General features: G+C 45.3%; 2 pseudogenes; one reads left to right on the plus strand and one right to left on the minus strand.

Annotated features, from left to right (window-relative positions):
• Window positions 1-5,221: 5,221 nt before the first annotated feature.
• Window positions 5,222-5,338, minus strand: LOC136655087 (5S ribosomal RNA; annotated as a pseudogene).
• Window positions 5,339-12,123: 6,785 nt separating this feature from the next.
• On the plus strand, window positions 12,124-12,246 carry LOC136654931 (5S ribosomal RNA; annotated as a pseudogene).
• The last annotated feature ends 4,733 nt before the right edge of the window (window positions 12,247-16,979 follow it).

The raw sequence follows: 16,979 nt of genomic DNA on the forward strand, positions 1-16,979 counted from the left end.
CCCCTTTTAAAGGCATCCAGGCTAGACGCCATCACCACATCCTGTGGCAAGGAGTTCCACAGACCAACCACACGCTGAGTAAAGAAATATTTTCTTTTGTCTGTTCTAACTCTCCCAACACTCAATTTTAGTGGATGTCCCCTGGTTCTGGTGTTATGTGAGAGTGTAAAGAGCATCTCCCTATCCACTCTGTCCATCCCCTGCATAATTTTTTATGTCTCAATCATGTCCCCCCTCAGGCGTCTCTTTTCTAGGCTGAAGAGGCCCAAACGCCGTAGCCTTTCCTCATAAGGAAGGTGCCCCAGCCCCGTAATCATCTTAGTCACTCTCTTTTGCACCTTTTCCATTTCCACTATGTCTTTTCAAGATATACTGACCCATTTTTATGTCCAAATGGGAGCAAAACTCTTTTCTAAAATAATCTTAAGTTATTTCAGAAATGTGATTGTTGCTGTCGGGCAACCCAATCCTGAACTGCCCGGCACGCGGGGCTGCAGCGGTGCCAAAAATGGCTGCCACCACATGCTGTGCACTCAGGCAGCTGCCAACAGCTCCTTGGGAGAAGGGGTCTTTTGCCTTTCCCCGCCCCCACCTGCCTCCCCCCTCCCCAAAATGCCTCCTCTCTGCCTCCCCCCACACCTCCACCTACCTCTCCACTGCTTGGGGGTCCATGCGACCGCCGAGCACCAGAGCTCTGGTACGCACCCAGCTCTAGTACAGCACTGGCCAGCGCTGGGCTAGCACTGGTGGAGCACTGGTGCAAATGTGCAAACAAATTCAGAATTGGGCTCTAAATGCTCTCCATTCCACTTTAAAAAAATCATAACAGAGCATATATCATAGTAACCCCATCAAGATTATTGTTCAATGGATTGCTTTTACTGATATTTGGTTTGGCTGTACCTGCTCTACATCAGTGCCATAAAATAAAGCAGAAGATGCTCATATCCTACTTTGAACATGCTTTACGTATTTCCAATTTTCCTCCTAATTTGGGAGTCCTGCAGCTTCAGCAGGAATCTTGGCTTTGATCGCACTGAACATCCTCTTCAATTGGTGACATATAACATAATTAGCAATAAATTACCTGAGGCACTTAAAGATGCATTTCACAGCCTATTTGCCTTGGGAGGTGACATTTGGATTAGTAATTTCAATTGCAAAATGATTATAGGGAGAGTTATAAAATGACCCTAGTGCGATTTTTGTTTCATAATTTGAATGTCGGGATTAAAATGGAAAGAAAATCACTAGATTCTGCCCTCTCTCTCAACAAGGAACAATTTTAGGAACACCCGTTAATCCCATCTTAACAAATGCACTGGACATCAACAAATGGACATCCACTAAAATTGAGTGTTGGGAGAGTTAGAACAGACAAAAGAAAATACTTCTTTACTCAGAGTGTGGTTGGTCTGTGGAACTCCTTGCCACAGGATACGGTGATGGCATCTGGCCTGGACATCTTTAAAAGGGGATTGGACAAGTTTCTGGAGGAAAAATCCATTACAGGGTACAAGCCATGATGTGTATGTGCAACCTCCTGATTTTAGAAATGGGCTATGTCAGAATGCCAAATGCAAGGAAGGGCACCAGGATGAGGTCTCTTGTTATCAGGTGTGCTCCCTGGGGCATTTGGTGGGCCACTATGAGATACAGGAAACTGAACTAAATGGGCCTATGGCCTGATCCAGTGGGGCTGTTCTTATGTTCTTACGCACAATATAGTCAGTTTTCACTACCTCTAGAGATGTGACCTGCAGATTTGCTTATCCTCGGGGAGCAGGATGGACACCTACTTAACGGTATTCATGTGCAATCTCAGCTATCCATGGTCTCTGTTGCCTTGGAATGTCTCTACTGCATTCAAGATGCCAGCAAAGACCTTCAAAATGTTGCCCACAACTAGTGCAGAGCCTTTTAAAAGGGCGAGGGGAAGCCTCATGCATGCTAGTCATGGGTGCCATTTTGAAGGTCTTTGCTGCCTTTGTAACGTATCTGCTGTCTTGTAATAGTCTGTGCTGGCTTCTTGAGGGTCTCTGCTGCCATTCTCCGCTAGATTTTGAGGATTTCCACTATTGGCAGGTAAGCTAATCCTCCCCCTAACCCAGTGGTTCCCAAACTTTTTCAACTGGTGGCTCCTTTAACCTACTGGGTTTTTGGCTGTGGCTCCCCATTAGGACTACAATCCTATACTTTGTAAAGGGTGGTGAGTTTTTGCAAGGATTCCATGGCTGGTTTCTGCAGCTCTTCAGGGAGCTACAGCTCACAGTTTGGAAACCACTGCCCTAACCCACTGATCCAATTGGATCAATGATTCACTGTTCATGGAGTCACTGGGGTTTTCAGGAACTTAACCCTAGTGGATAACAAGAACTGACTGCATATACATTTATTTAACTAGTATGGGGTCTGCTGCATGCAGTGTCTGATTCCACAGGCAACTTTCAGAAGGGTTAATTGGTAGTATGGTTTTTTCATATACCGGTATTGTGCTGCACATCTAACTCCCCTTTTAGACCACTAATGGGACTACTGGGGAGGGGGGGGGAACCATGTTGCATGTATTGAGCCTAAGAATAAAAGAAGCAATAGAAACAAAAGTATGAGAATGGCACCCATGTGACCTCTAGATATATGCCTGGTTCTCATGCAACGTGATCATGTAGATCTCGCTGTGAACAGACCGTTAAGGATTTCCCTATAGGAGAGGTGCCTTTGTACAAGATCCAAAGGCATGTATAAATAATATACAATTCATTCACACTCCCTCCTTGATCATTTTTGGGGAACGTGCAAAAGCAGATCTGAGACCTTGACTCTCAGATCATTGCAGAACAGGCATGACATTATCTTTGAAATGGTGGTAACGGATTGCGTGTGCAGGTCCATGCATCATTTGACTTGATTATGGAACTGTGAACTTCCCTCTCCAGAAATTTTACACTGTGGGCAAAAACCAATTTGGTTGGTAGGCCATTCAATTCCAGGAAAATACAGGCATCGCAAGACCATGTCCCTTCCCCTCTTCTCTAGCATAGTCCAGGAGTGGGAAGCAAGGTCAGAAGAATAAGAATGAGACAGCCTTATATGCCTTGTTTTATATACATTTGTACGTGGGGCTGGGTGCATGCCAGGACAGAATGACTTCAGTAACTGACCTGTAATTGCCTCTGTCTCCAGATTGACCCTATGGCGAATCTGCCATCAAATTCTGACCCACAGTCCTATGGCTACTTCCATTTCAGCCTTCTGTATGACTGGTTCCTTATGGTCCAGCACAGACAGCACCTGATTTTTCCAGGGTTTCAGTCTACTCCTCCGACATTTCACAGATGGAAATAATTGAACACACTACCAATTCGCATACCGAAGATCACTGCCCAAGACCCCAATCTACCTGCACCTCCATTACACTTTGCTGCAGGCTTTCTCCTACCTGCTGCATGCTGTACTCATGTACTCTGCATGGGTGTATATAGGCACAGTTAAAGGCATACTAGAAAATCACAACTATCTTGCAGTACGCTACCCATATTAGACCTCAGCAGCAGTAGAGTATGAAATAGTAGGTTGAGCACTGAATGGAACCTTTGTGTACATGGATTAGGGGATTAGTACATGGGGTTGTATTTTCTGCATTCACTCTAGAGCCACACATGAAATTTAACTTCTAGAGCAGGGGTGTCAAACATCAGGCCCAGGGGCCAAATGTGGCCTGCTGAAGCTCTTTATCTGGCCCTTGGGCTCTCCCAACGCCACCCTCAGCTGCTGAGCTGTGCTGAAGTGTCACTGTTAAAAGGATGACCCACGTGATAATTGGGCTCTCCCATATCTTGAAAATATAATCAATATTTGCACATTTTCTCTTCTGTCATTTGCAGCTAATGAGTTTCTAAGTGAGAAAAAAGTGCTTATTTCTGGACTTGATCTGCTTAATGACATCACTTCCTGCTTTATGACATTACTCTGGACCTCAGCAGGCAACATGCATGCTATTCGGCCCGCTGAATGAAACGAATCCGACACAACCGTTCTAGGGGCTCCTGAGAAATTTCACTTGTTTTATGTTGTTTGGGTTCCCTTGAAAATCATCAGATGTTTCTCCTAGGGAAGAATCCTGAGAATTCACTGCAAAAGTCACCTTTCTCGTGAAACATTGGCATCAGTTCTAAATCACGTCAGCATTTGAACATGCATCATCTGAACATGTAAATGTGGCATGGGAAGTGTTACAAATATGTCCCAGAAGAGATGTGTTCATGATTCGTCAAGAGGCCCTGTGAATTTCAGGCTCATTTCACGCACAGGATTGCCACTGCAAAAGACCTTAAAATGCTCTCTGTGAACTTGGTGCTCGAGTAGACTGAAATATTTGCATGCTTTCACACTGTTTTTGATCCCCGTATAACTTTCTCACACCTTTTTGCAACACAGCGCCAAGGTCCTTTCAAGCCTGCATAACTAAGATGTGCCCAGACAATGTGTTAGGTTCAAACAAATCCAAACCTAACCTGGAAGGAATTAAAATCTTTTTTTTTTCTTTTTTTGTAAATAACTGGAAGAAAACAGTGCCAGAAAAGTAAAAGTGGAGATTAATCATGTTCTATACAATAGCTAGAGGCATCTAGATAGTTGGCAGGCATTGAATGCTACTGTGTTATTGACAGGCTATACACTCAGTTCTCTTTAAATATATGAGTGGATAAAAATACGCAGCTAATTAGTGGTCCACATTCCAATCATCTGTTATTTCAAATTCAATCTGGTGCATTTACTTTGCTTAAATGTGCTGCAGGGACTCTTCTCATTGCACCAAGTGAGTAGAGACAAGGCATGCTTCTGACCAGGATTAGGATGGATGCTATGTGAGGTGTATAGTCGCTGCCAGGACCTGGTCAAAATTGTCAAACCACTTGTAGAACTTTATTTGCAAGCTTGGCAAAATAGCAAATGGTTTGACTACCTGGCAAAGGACCATTCATGGGAGGGCCTGATGGGCCTCCCAAGGCAGGCATTTCTACCATCTGGGTGCTGTGACATAGAAGAACCTCTCTACATCACAGCCAAATGGACCAGCTATGATAATGGCACATGCAACAAGGTGAGGGACATCTCAGTTGGAATACCTACTCAGCCATGACTCATTTCTTGGGCTCTGTCAGCCTAACACCATAGATTGGTTGGTTGGCAACCTTCAGTCTCGAAATACTATGGTGTAAGCCTACAGCACCCGGTATTCCCAGGCGGTCTCCCATCCAAGTACTAACCAGGCCTGACCCTGCTTAGCTTCCGAGATCAGACAAGATCGGGCACATGCAGGGTAACCCCTGCTAATTGGGTAAGAGGCACTTTTTCAAGTGGGTGCTCCTTTTTATAGCAGGGGGAGAGTAACTGGCCCACCTCACCCCAGCACTGTCTGTTCTAGTGGCTGTCTGCTGGTATTCATTTGCATCTTTTTAGATTGTGAACCCTTTTGGGACAGGGAGCCATTTAGTTATTTGATTTTTCCCTGTAAACCGCTTTGTGAACTTTTAGTTGAAAAGCGGTATATAAATACTGTTGATTGATTGATTGATTGATTGATTGATTGATTGATTGATTGATTGATTGATTGATTGTAACAGAAGATTGTGGGGATAAAAAGCTTCTTGGAGGAAGAGTGGGCCATCGATATGAAGACCACCTTCTTCTTCTTCGTCTTATGCAGAGCATGGCAGATATCAGTGGCTAGATTTAGTCTGTTGAATATAAAGCTATCGGGTCTGTCGCAAGGACACAACCTAGTTCATAATATGTGTGCTGTTCCACTTAAGGCTGCTTTCTGCAGCTGGTGTGTAGTGATTTCATTTACTCCTAGAATGTCCAGGTGTTTTCAAGGTCTTTTGATTTTTGTTATTATTATTCATAGGCAATACCAGCACTCTGAAACATTCCCAGAGACAACCTGTATGGCAGTGCCATTGAAATTCAATACCAGAATAACACAAAATCATGGAAGATAATTGTTGCATTTCTGTCTCGCTTTGAGTGAGCGCATAAATGAATAAACAAATAAGGAACTCAGGTCTTCAATATACAGAGTCCATGTGGTTTAGATGAATATAGATATCTTGAAAAACAAACCACTTATGGTACATGTCTTGCTATTATGGAAATATATTTTTCAGCTTTCTCCATCTGAATTGGGGGGGGGGGGCATTCAAAATATTCCTTTACAAGAGACTGGATTTCTAAGCACTTCCTTATCATAGTGACTGATGTGTGAACAAGGTTCAGCATTCATACCTGTCATTCACAAGGTAGCCGTAGGCAAGGTAGTATCTCTCTGCCTTAGTTCACATGGTAATATGGGGATAATAATATTAACTTAGCTTCCTTAACTTCTTGTAAGCATTACTGAGATAATGTATGTGATGTGCTTCAAACACTCGACAAGCACAACATCGGTGCTAAGGATTATGTTGCTGATGATGATGATAATGATGAAGGATATGTAGAAGAGTTTGGGATAAGTGAGGTACAGATAAATCAGATCACTGCAAATTAATTTGTGTGTTAATACCATGTGTATAATATTGGCCATATGGCTTGGGGGATGGCAGATTTCCAGAGCAATTATACCCATTAAAATGAAAGACGAGAAGCAGAAAGTGCTGGGCTGAAGATTCCTGAACAGTAACAGCCATGTTAGGTGAAATTGTTTTTTCTTTAAAGAAAAATCTGGTAATTGGTTTGACTACATCCATGTCCTCCTTTCCTTCTGATATTATAGAACAATTGTCAATTAGGTTATGTTTCCGAATGGCACAAAACCAGCACAAGTAAAGAAAGGTGCTACTGCCATCTTCTGGTCTAACAATCAGGTTTTGATCGTAAGAATGGACACAGGAGTCTGTGTGTTAAAAAAAAATTCATTTGGGATCAACAACACAGTGACCAGATGCAAAGCAAGAAAGGAATCTGGGGCCTTTAATATTGATCTTGAAGAGAGGGTTATTGCCAAGGAATGCTCCTGAAGTGCTCCTCACCTGATATGGTCTCCCCAGATGTTCAAGTTCCAAATTACCTGGTTTTGTTTCCAGTGTGGAACTGATGATGGTTGAGTAGTTCTCCGTTGTTCAGTTTTTAACTTCTGCATTATGTACAAAGCTCTGCGTATTTGAATGTGCGGTTTGCCACTGAGTTGACTTTAGGAATGTCATCACCCCCGCCCCCCGACATTACCACTGCCATATGTGTAATCTCAAGATTGACTGTACACGCTTTGCCCATTAAGGAATTATAAAACTAGGAACAGCATGTTCATGGTGGGAGCAAATGGGATTGTGCTGACTAGCCCAGTCCCCTCCATGCCATCTTGCTCCTTAGCTATATTCCCAGGTGACCCTGCGTTCAGCAACTGCCTGCAGCACTGAATTTAGGAAGACTTTCTTCCTATCACTTTTAGGATATTGGCCGAGCAGCATACAGGGACTCTTAGAATGGAACTCTTAGAATAGAGTTCCAGCCAAAGAGCCAGAGTCTGCAATCCTATCCACACTTACCTGGGAGTAAGCTCCATTGACTATAATGAGACTTACTTCTGTGTAGACATGCATAGAATTCGTCTCTAAGTGGTCATCCTTCCCAGCCATGCAGTGCACAGAGTAGCCCGTGTTTGGTCAGATTCATCATGGCTTTTCTACCATCATCATTTCCTTGTACATGGTTAATGAGCACAGATTTGAGAACTGTCTAATGTACATTGTTGAGCATTTGTGCCAAACAGTACACTGTCTGAAATCTAGCGGTTTATGGAATGGCAGCTTTGTGATTGCACTATAATTACTGTAATCATAGCAAAACCGGGTAGATGGGACTCGTCAGCCTGGGAAGGCAGCTCATCTGAGAGAAAGAAAACTCTGATCCCAAACCTCCACTGCCTTGTGGCTACATCCAGTTATGGAAAAGGCTTCAGGAGTCAACCTTGAGACAAAATCCGGAGCCGGAGTCCCTGAGGCAGTTCATGGCTGAACACAGTCACGTTCTGGCAACTCCTGTGACGCTGCTGGAGTCAACCGTATTGGCCTCTGCCTTTCCATTGGACCATTTCAGCGACGTGGAGAGGGGGGATTTGCTGCATGGGAAACAGTCTATCCTCCATATCTACTTTACCCAGCCTTCACACTCTGGAGAGGACACTCTGTTCCAGAACCACCATTCAGAGCACAATACCATAGTCTTCCCAGACTGAAGGATGCCAACAACAACCATAGCAAAATACTTGTCACTCTGATACAATCTCAGTTAAGAAATAAATGGCTTCGGAGAGGGTATCTCTAAGTTTATTTCTGAATGAATCTGGCTTTACAGTTGCTGGGATCCCCGGGGTTGAATTCTGCTCTGGACTCCCCATGGCACCATCTACCAGCCCTCTGATGGTGGATTGGATGCTACTACTGCTATTGACAATGAAGAGTCCGGGATCAGACTGGCCTGAAGGGTCCTTTGATAAGCAATGGCCCTTGGCTAGTACCTGACCTGGCTGACCTCTGCATTACCACTGTGCTTTTGGTTTAATCACCTGGATGAATGATCCTGTTATTCTCCCAGGCCCAGGGCTGCAACCCTATACACACTGTCCTAAGTGTTCCTCCTAGTACAATAGGACTCCCTTCTGAATATACATGTATAAGATTGTGCTGGGAATGTACTCAATCCTTTGAGTTGATCTGGAGTGGGAACTTGTATACTGAGTGTACAGTTGAGTTAGGAGATACATACACACATACACACTCATGATTCTTAGTAAGTACTTAATATACTTTGTTTCAGTAATCCTTGCAAGAACCGTGTGAGATGGGTCTTGTTGCAAGGATGCCTTTTCTTATAAATCTATAGCTAAGGCAATCCTACATGGTTTAAGAAGCATCTGAACCTTGGAGAGTGTGTTCTTCTCATCCATCCATGCTTGGCATGACAGATGCCTGGCAATCAAGAGCGGCTTGTCACCAGGCAGACGGATGGCACAGAATGTACACTGCTCCTGAGAAAAATCAGGAAGGCTGTTCTGAAAAAGAGAGTCTTTAAAATTAGGTTGGCATACATCATTAAAGAATGTCACGGGGTGGGGGAGGGGGAGAAAACTTCTTCCACCGCAGCTCTCTTGCAGCTTGAGACATCTGGATTTTAAGGAAAATGGGGGGAATAATTTGCTTCGGAGTCATCTTGCCAGCAAAGAACAAGAAAACAAAATATAAAATTATGAAAGAGGGGATGAAGACATGCCCCTTAAAATATCCACTATTCTTTCTTCATTATGGTGCAGCAATAAAAAGTTACCTTGCATCAGAAGTCTTTGACCTCCCCAGAACCATCTTTAACCCCAATGTGCCCTATAGGAAGCACTCCAAATCTTCATTTTCTGTACTATTTTTACTGTTTCTATCCTCCAATTTCCTCATCTCTCTTTCCCATTCTTCTTTTTCCTCTTTCTCTGTCAGTTTGTCCCCAATCGTTTTTCTCCTCTCTTCAGTGCTGTTGCAACCTGCCTAAAGTCAGGTCATGCCAATCCAGACACACCTCCCAATCCACTAGTCTAATCTGGTTCTTTCCCACCTATCTGAACATGCTCCATAGCCCAAAAACATGTGCTCCACCTCCTTACCATGCAGGTTTGTTGTTTTTTTTTAAATGTGGGGTTGTGGGGTTTCTAGCTTCCCTTACAGGGACTAAGCAAACAAAGGAGCTCCTTCATTCTCATGGTCTCATTAAATAAAACTGGAAATCCTGCACAATTGAATTTGTTTGTTTGTTTGTTTTGGCTTTTAATACAGAGGTGGGAGCGGCAGACCCAAGGTGGTATCTGGCAGCATTCCAGTTCATGCTGCCCACCGCAGATCAAATCCGGGTCCAAGATTTGACACGAATGTAATACTCAGTCAATGTATCTTCTGGATACAGCAATCTCTTTGAAATGTTGACAACAGGAAAAGCCACCAGAACTGGAGAAAATGACACATCTCACCCACTTCCAGTTAAGAAAAGGTATGTGTCTATGTACATATGTGCAAAGGAATCAAAGAAACAACAAGGAATGGGGGGGGGGAAGAGCTCAGTTTTAAGGTAGTAAATCAACATGTACATGGAGGGATAACAGGGCACAGGGACTGTACACTAGGTGGGCAGACAGAAGCTGCATGCGCTGGTTCTCCACATGATAGGCTCGTTTGGGGAAGATATGTGTGGATTCAGGGGAGGTGCGTATTCATGTAGTTCAGCTCTTAGAAAACCCAGATGGGAATAAAACAGCTATTAAAAAAGTCCACAGGGCATTAGCAGAGAAGAGTCGGTAGGCCAGGAAAGGGCAGAGAATCCCTTCCTTCCCATGAATGTGTCCCTCTTCCCCACATTAGTGTTATGAGATAATCACAGTATGAGGAATCCTGTGCTTGACTTGCAAGATGTTGTTCTGCCTTAAAGTAGCTGGTTAAGTTGGACAGAATCTTTTGCCTGTACATTTCCCATAATACTTTTATATGAATGTGAGTCCTGCATTCTGACTGCATATTTCCCAACTGGGCTGATGTCTGCCTTCCACACTCCTTTTTAACATGTCAATAGTCACTGGCGTAGCTAGAGGGGGGTGGTGCACCAAGTTTTGCAGGGAGCCTCCCTGCAGCGTGGAAGCGGCTCCTCTCCTCCCCTTTGGAGCCATGTGGGGAGGGGATACGGAGGCGAATGGCTCCCAAAGGGAGGGGGAGGAACCGCTTGCATGCTGCAGGGAGGCTCCCTACAAAACTTAGTGCACTGCCCCCCCAGCTACAATAGTGTCAATAGTCATCAGCGTATAGTGCATTTCTATCAGAAGTCAGCCCCAGTGAACTGAATGGAACATCCACTTAGGCAGTGGCGTAGCTAGAGGAGGTACAAAGCACTTAAGTTTTGCAGGGAGCCTCACTGTGGCATTCACCTCCATTCTGCTCCCACTGTTGAGAATGGCTCCAAAGGGGAGGGGCAGTTTGCACACCACGGCGAAGTTCCCTGCAAAACTAAGTGCCTTGCACCCCCTCTAGCTATGCCACTGCTCTTAGGTGAGCATGCATACAGAGGATTGCAGCTGTTATGCCATAATCTGTACACAATGCACCAAGAAAATGGTGGTGACGTGGGGATATTATTCAGTGCAGCATTTCCCCAAGAAGCACAGGTGTCATGCCGCTCAGGGACTGGCAAGGTGAAGTGAACCATAATCGAGCCCATCCCAGACCTCCCCTTCCTTCCATTTTTCTATCTGAGCCACAGTTCACCGCAAGGTTACAGTCATAACCTTCGGTTTCTACTTGTCTTTCCCATTGTCACTGCATGTTTCTCTTTTATAGGCCTCAATCAGTGCAGCATCTGATCGTACTACTAAGCTATTTCCTCCAAACCGCGTTGGCTCCTCTGTTGTTATCCATTTCAATTCCAAAACACCAAGAGGAAAAAACTTGCACAGAAGGGCTGACATTTCCCATTCTCCAAGTCTTCCTTCTGCAAATGCTGTTTTTGTGCCAAAATACATAGGAAATCTGTAGATCCGTAGTGCTTTGGTCTGATTTGTTTATTTATCTTGGCAAATGAACAGTGTCTCCATTTAAACAGTTGGCACGGGCAGTGTTCACAATGTATGCAAATGGTGTTAGAATATTTTCTTTTCTTCCCCCCCCCCCCAATTATTCTTAACTATTTGCTTTTCAATGTATAAAGTGCTTTTAACATTCTTATTTTATACATCACCAGAGTGACAGCCCAATCCTGAGCCGCCTGGCACACGGGGTTGCCGCGGCACCAAAAATGGTTTCCACGGTATCCAGCATGCACCGGGCAGCCCACGACAACTCCTTGGGGGAAGGGTACTTTCATCCCCTTCCCCCAGGTAAGGGAAGTAGCCCTGCAAAGGGGTTACTCGATTCTGTGGTGGCTCTTGAGCCAGCGCAGAATTAAGGAGTCCCATATTCCGGGCCATTACAGCAAAACCTATGCCTCTCATCTGATCTCGGAAGCTAAGCAAGGTCAGGCCTGGTTAGTACTTGGATGGGAGACCACCTGGGAATACCGGGTGCTGTAGGCTTATACCATAGTCTTTCGAGACTGAAGGTTGCCAACCATCTCCCTATACTGAACACTATCTCCCGATCTCGTCTGATCTCGGAAGCTAAGCAGGGTCAGGCCTGGTTAGTACTTGGATGGGAGACCGTCTGGGAATACCGGGTGCTGTAGGCTTATAGTTATACCATAGTCTTTCGAGACTGAAGGTTGTCAAGTATATTGGGCTGTGAAGCCTGACACGGGGCTCAGGATTTGGTGGAGCTGAGCAATGCCGGTCCCACCCCCTCCTGCCCCGCTCTCTCTCCTGCCATACCTCTCCCCACCCTCCCTCCACTCCAGAATATCTCCCTTCTGCTGCCCCCACTTACCTCTCCGGCCCCCGGCAGTTCAGGCAGGCTGCCGGGTGGTGGACCATGGGCCCAGCACTGGAGCTGGCCCAGTGCAGGCACACGCTGGGCTAGCTCCAGCACTGGGCCCATGGAATGTGTCACAGGCATGCCTTATGGCATATTTGTGACACTGTGCACCAGCACTAAGCCAGCACACAGGGCTCAGCGATCAGGTTCTCAATCAGTGAGACAAGTTAGGACATGTAGCTTGGTGTTGTTTTTTTTTCCCTCTTCCTTACACATATAGTTGGGTCTCAGAAGACCATGGGCAAACCTAGCTCCCATTTCCCACAGTAGACACCCCAATGTTTTAAGGATGTCCACAAACAGGGCATTAAGGTCTTTACTGGAAATCAGCAGTGTACAGCTTCCAAAGGAAAATATTCCATATACAATCAATTATCCACTGGGATCAGGTTCGTGAAAAACTCAGCAGATATGGAAACTGCAGTTACCAAATCCTTAATCCTGTGAGATTGATGGGGTTAGGTTCCCACGAACCCACTATGTTATACATTATACAGTAGAATATTAAATTAAGCATATAAAAAGTGCACTTTTGCAATATGCATCTTGAACTGAGGAAGTCTTCTTCCTTTCGTATTTCCAATTTAGCAGCAAACTGCTAATGGCTGTGGCTCTGCAAAGCAGTCTGGGGAACTAGTTGACCGCTGGAAGGCATTCTGTGGCACTGCCCATACTTCAATGGCTGCAGTATAGCTTCAGAATGGTTGTGGACGGCTTCAAAATGGCTGTCGCAAATTCAAAATGGATGCTGTGGATGCCTCAAATAGCTTCAGGATGGCTTCAAAATGGCTGTCGCAAATTCAAAATGGATGCTGTGGATGCCTCAAATAGCTTCAGGATGGCTTCAAAATGGCTGTCGCAAATTCAAAATGGATGCTGTGGATGCCTCAAATAGCTTCAAGATGGCTTCAAAATGGCTGTCGCAAATTCAAAATGGATGCTGTGGATGCCTCAAATAGCTTCAGGATGGCTTCAAAATGGCTGTCGCAAATTCAAAATGGATGCTGTGGATGCCTCAAATAGCTTCAAGATGGCTTCAAAATGGCTGTCGCAAATTCAAAATGGATGCTGTGGATGCCTCAAATAGCTTCAGGATGGCTTCAAAATGGCTGTCGCAAATTCAAAATGGATGCTGTGGATGCCTCAAATAGCTTCAGGATGGCCTCAGAGCACTTCGGGATGGCCATCGGTGCCATGGATAGCCACAGAAAACCAAGATCAGGCAGCAGATGGCATGACATGAGTGTTCCTGGGGATAAGCAAATCCCATAGGAACTGAGTGCGTGGATAGGGAGAACCGACTCCCTACTATCCTTACTAGCTAGTCTCCAAGAATTTGTCTACCTACCTTTTCAAACCATTTAAGCCACCACCACATCCCTCAGCAGCAAACTCCATAAATTTGTTCTACATTGCACAAAGAAATACATTTTTTTAAATCTGTCCTAATTCTACTCTCTGTCAATTTTGTGGAATGACTTCAAGTTTTACTATGATGAAGAGGGACAAAATGATTCATCTACTCACTTTCTCGCTGCCTTGCATAGCTTTAAAACCTTTAGTCCCATTTCTAAACCAAAAGTCCTCTGTGTGTGCGTGCCCGTCCCCCTTTAAGTCTGCTGTTTTAAAGACATGTCAGGCAGCAGAAGAGGGATATCCCTCCTTGTCCTTCCCATTTCCACGAGGCCGGGGATGGGGTGAATATAATGCACTAATTGGTGCCATTTCTGGTCATTCCCAGTGATTCTGAAGAGGCATAAAAATCAGTAGCATAGCTTGGGGGGAGGCAAACAGTAAGTACTGCAGGCACCGCCATACACTGTGTAAGGGGCCCCTCCCACTCACCGTTGGAGCCATTTAAGGAATGAAATGCGCAAGCATTCGCTGAGCCAAACAGCGTTTCTTGCGCATTTCCGTTGCTGCCTGGAATGGCTCTGAGGCTGAGTGAGAAGGGCCGCTGACATGTCACAGGGAGGCTCCCTACAAAACTTCATGCTTTGCACTCCTTCTAGCTATGCCACTGAACAAGATGACATACAAAAGAGGAAGGAAACATACCCAGAAGAGGAGAAATGGAAAGTTCATACCCTTAGGACAAATGCAACAAGTGCTGTGTAAAGCAAGCAGTACAGATCTGTCACTGATATCAGTGACACAAAGATGTCAAAAAGCCTGTAGGGCTGGGCTGTACACAAGTAGTCATCCCATTGTTTTAAAACTGACACACATCAAACCATTAGGAATCACGTGGCCTCCATTGTATGTGAGAAGCAACCAGCATAAATCTGTCTTGGGCTGACTTTAACTTGATCGGAGCAGATGACGAATGGATTGGAATTATTGAACTGTTGCTTTTGGTTAATAAATAACAGGCCTTCTTTTAAAAACAACCCATATTTCCTCTTCTGTTACCTAAAGATGAAAAAGTTGTAGCATGAAAACAGTTTCTGTGCTTTTTTGGCTCTTTGATCAGTATCCCAAAATAATCTCTGCTATACTTTAAATCCAAAAGTGTATTCTTTGTAACTGCATTTAGTACAGAATGATACAGGTGGGAGATTTCAGGTGTATTTAAGGCTCTTCAGAAATCTGCCATAGAGCCTAAGAGCCCAATCCTATGGGCTTCAGCGCCGTAAAGTGCCATAAAGCACGATTGCAGCACTGGGAGACCACTGGGATTGGAGAGCGCCTGAAGGAAGCTATGGGAGAGCCCCTGGGGGTAAGTCACACCACCAGGTGGTGGTGCAGTTTGTTGGGGTGGGGGGATATTGTGGGGTGGGGGAGGGTGGGGGAGGGTGGGACGGGGTGAGTGACCAGCCCAGCAGGGGGGTGGGACTGACGGAGGCCTCCTCTGCCGGATCCTGTCCTCTGTGTCGGCCCTCAAAGCCCAACCCAGAGCTTCTTAAATCTGCACCAGCAAAATAGCCGGCACAGACTTGAGATGCCCCACTGCGGGGCCTGGGGCTTAACTCAAAGGGACAAAAGTCCACTTCTCCCGAGAAGACCTCTGGCAGCTTCCCAGTACCCCCAGGATACAGCAGGAGCCATTTTGGTTGCCGCTGTTGCTCGAGGCACCAGGAAGCATAAGATTGCGATGTAAGTGGGATCACATGTGCAAATGCTGCAGGCCATTAAAAAAGGTGCCAACTATTTCCAGAAATTCCCTTACACAAATTACTTCCTGGATTTTGGAGTTGCATTGTTGCAATACCTTGTATTGCTTCTGGTTTTACTAAAGCTCTGAGAGTCCTCTGTCATTTCTTTGTACAGAACACTGTGCATGTGTAGTTTGCGAGAGCTGCCAGTTCTTTCAGCTCTTTCATGTCTCCCTTAACAGCTTTACTGGTATTTGTGCGCACATTGATAAAAACACTGTGGAAAAAAAAAGGTAAGGTCATCTGGATGAGGACCAAGAACTGATGATGCCAACCTTGAATCCAGTGCTGGGCAAAGATAAGCCTTTCCAGATCTGCGATGGGTAGAGGTGGGTGAAAATGATGATAATGAAATAAAAACACATCATACCACTTTCTGTGTTTCTCAGTTTTGTCATTTAAAAAACCAAAAATCTGCAAAAATTTAAAACCATTTGATTTGGTTTTTATTTATTATTTAATAGGGGGGGGGGTGCATGGTTAATGACCGTGGCTGCATCTGCTGACACCATAGCAACTATATCACCTACCTAGTACACATTAAGTTCACTGAGTGATCTTGGGACAGTCAATATCTCTCAATCTGACCTACCTTGTAGTGTCATGAGAATTAAACGGAGTAAACCCACACAGGTAGCCCATCTCAAACTCAACAGAGGAAGGATGGGAAACACATTTGAATACTACACTTGCAAATTGTAATTACAAATAAGAACAAGGGCCTTATCAGACAGCGAGAAGGAACTCTCCCCCTTGTTGTGTTGCTACATAGTTGTGAAAGCAGAATAACAAAAAGGGGAGAAATAAAAAGCTTGACCCCTATTCAGCTTACCAATTCAACCTGTGGGGTGAGGACGTTCTGAAGTCCTGTCACCCAGGGACTTACCCTGGGCGGCGATCCACAGCAGGAAAGGAGGAGGACGGGGAAATTCGAGCTGAGGGAGAAGGAGCCCAGTCCCAGGGAACACCCAGAGGACTACCATGGGGGGGGGGGCGAGGAGCCACCCAGGAAGGGTAAGGCCCCATGGCCACGAACGCAGCCAGCCTACTCACCCATTGGGCGGGGCAGAAGCTTCCCAAGAGACAGGGCAGCCCTGCTGCAGCTACCCGTTTTAACAAGTAGGGCAGGGCCTGCAATAGGAGGACCTGAGATCTCACAAGATCTCAGGCCCTGGCGAGATCAGGAAGAGGCAGGGCTGCCCAGGAGGATAAGAAGAGACCAGGCAGTCACAGGGGGAGGAAGCACCTTCCTGAGCTCCAGCAGGGAGGAGAGGAGGAAGGCTGGGCCCCTTGCAACTTGGAGGCAGACACAGCCTGGAGGCAGCCAGAGGCCGGC

The sequence above is a fragment of the Tiliqua scincoides genome, chromosome 5 (assembly GCF_035046505.1).
Source record: "Tiliqua scincoides isolate rTilSci1 chromosome 5, rTilSci1.hap2, whole genome shotgun sequence".
Taxonomy (NCBI): Eukaryota; Metazoa; Chordata; class Lepidosauria; order Squamata; family Scincidae; genus Tiliqua; species Tiliqua scincoides.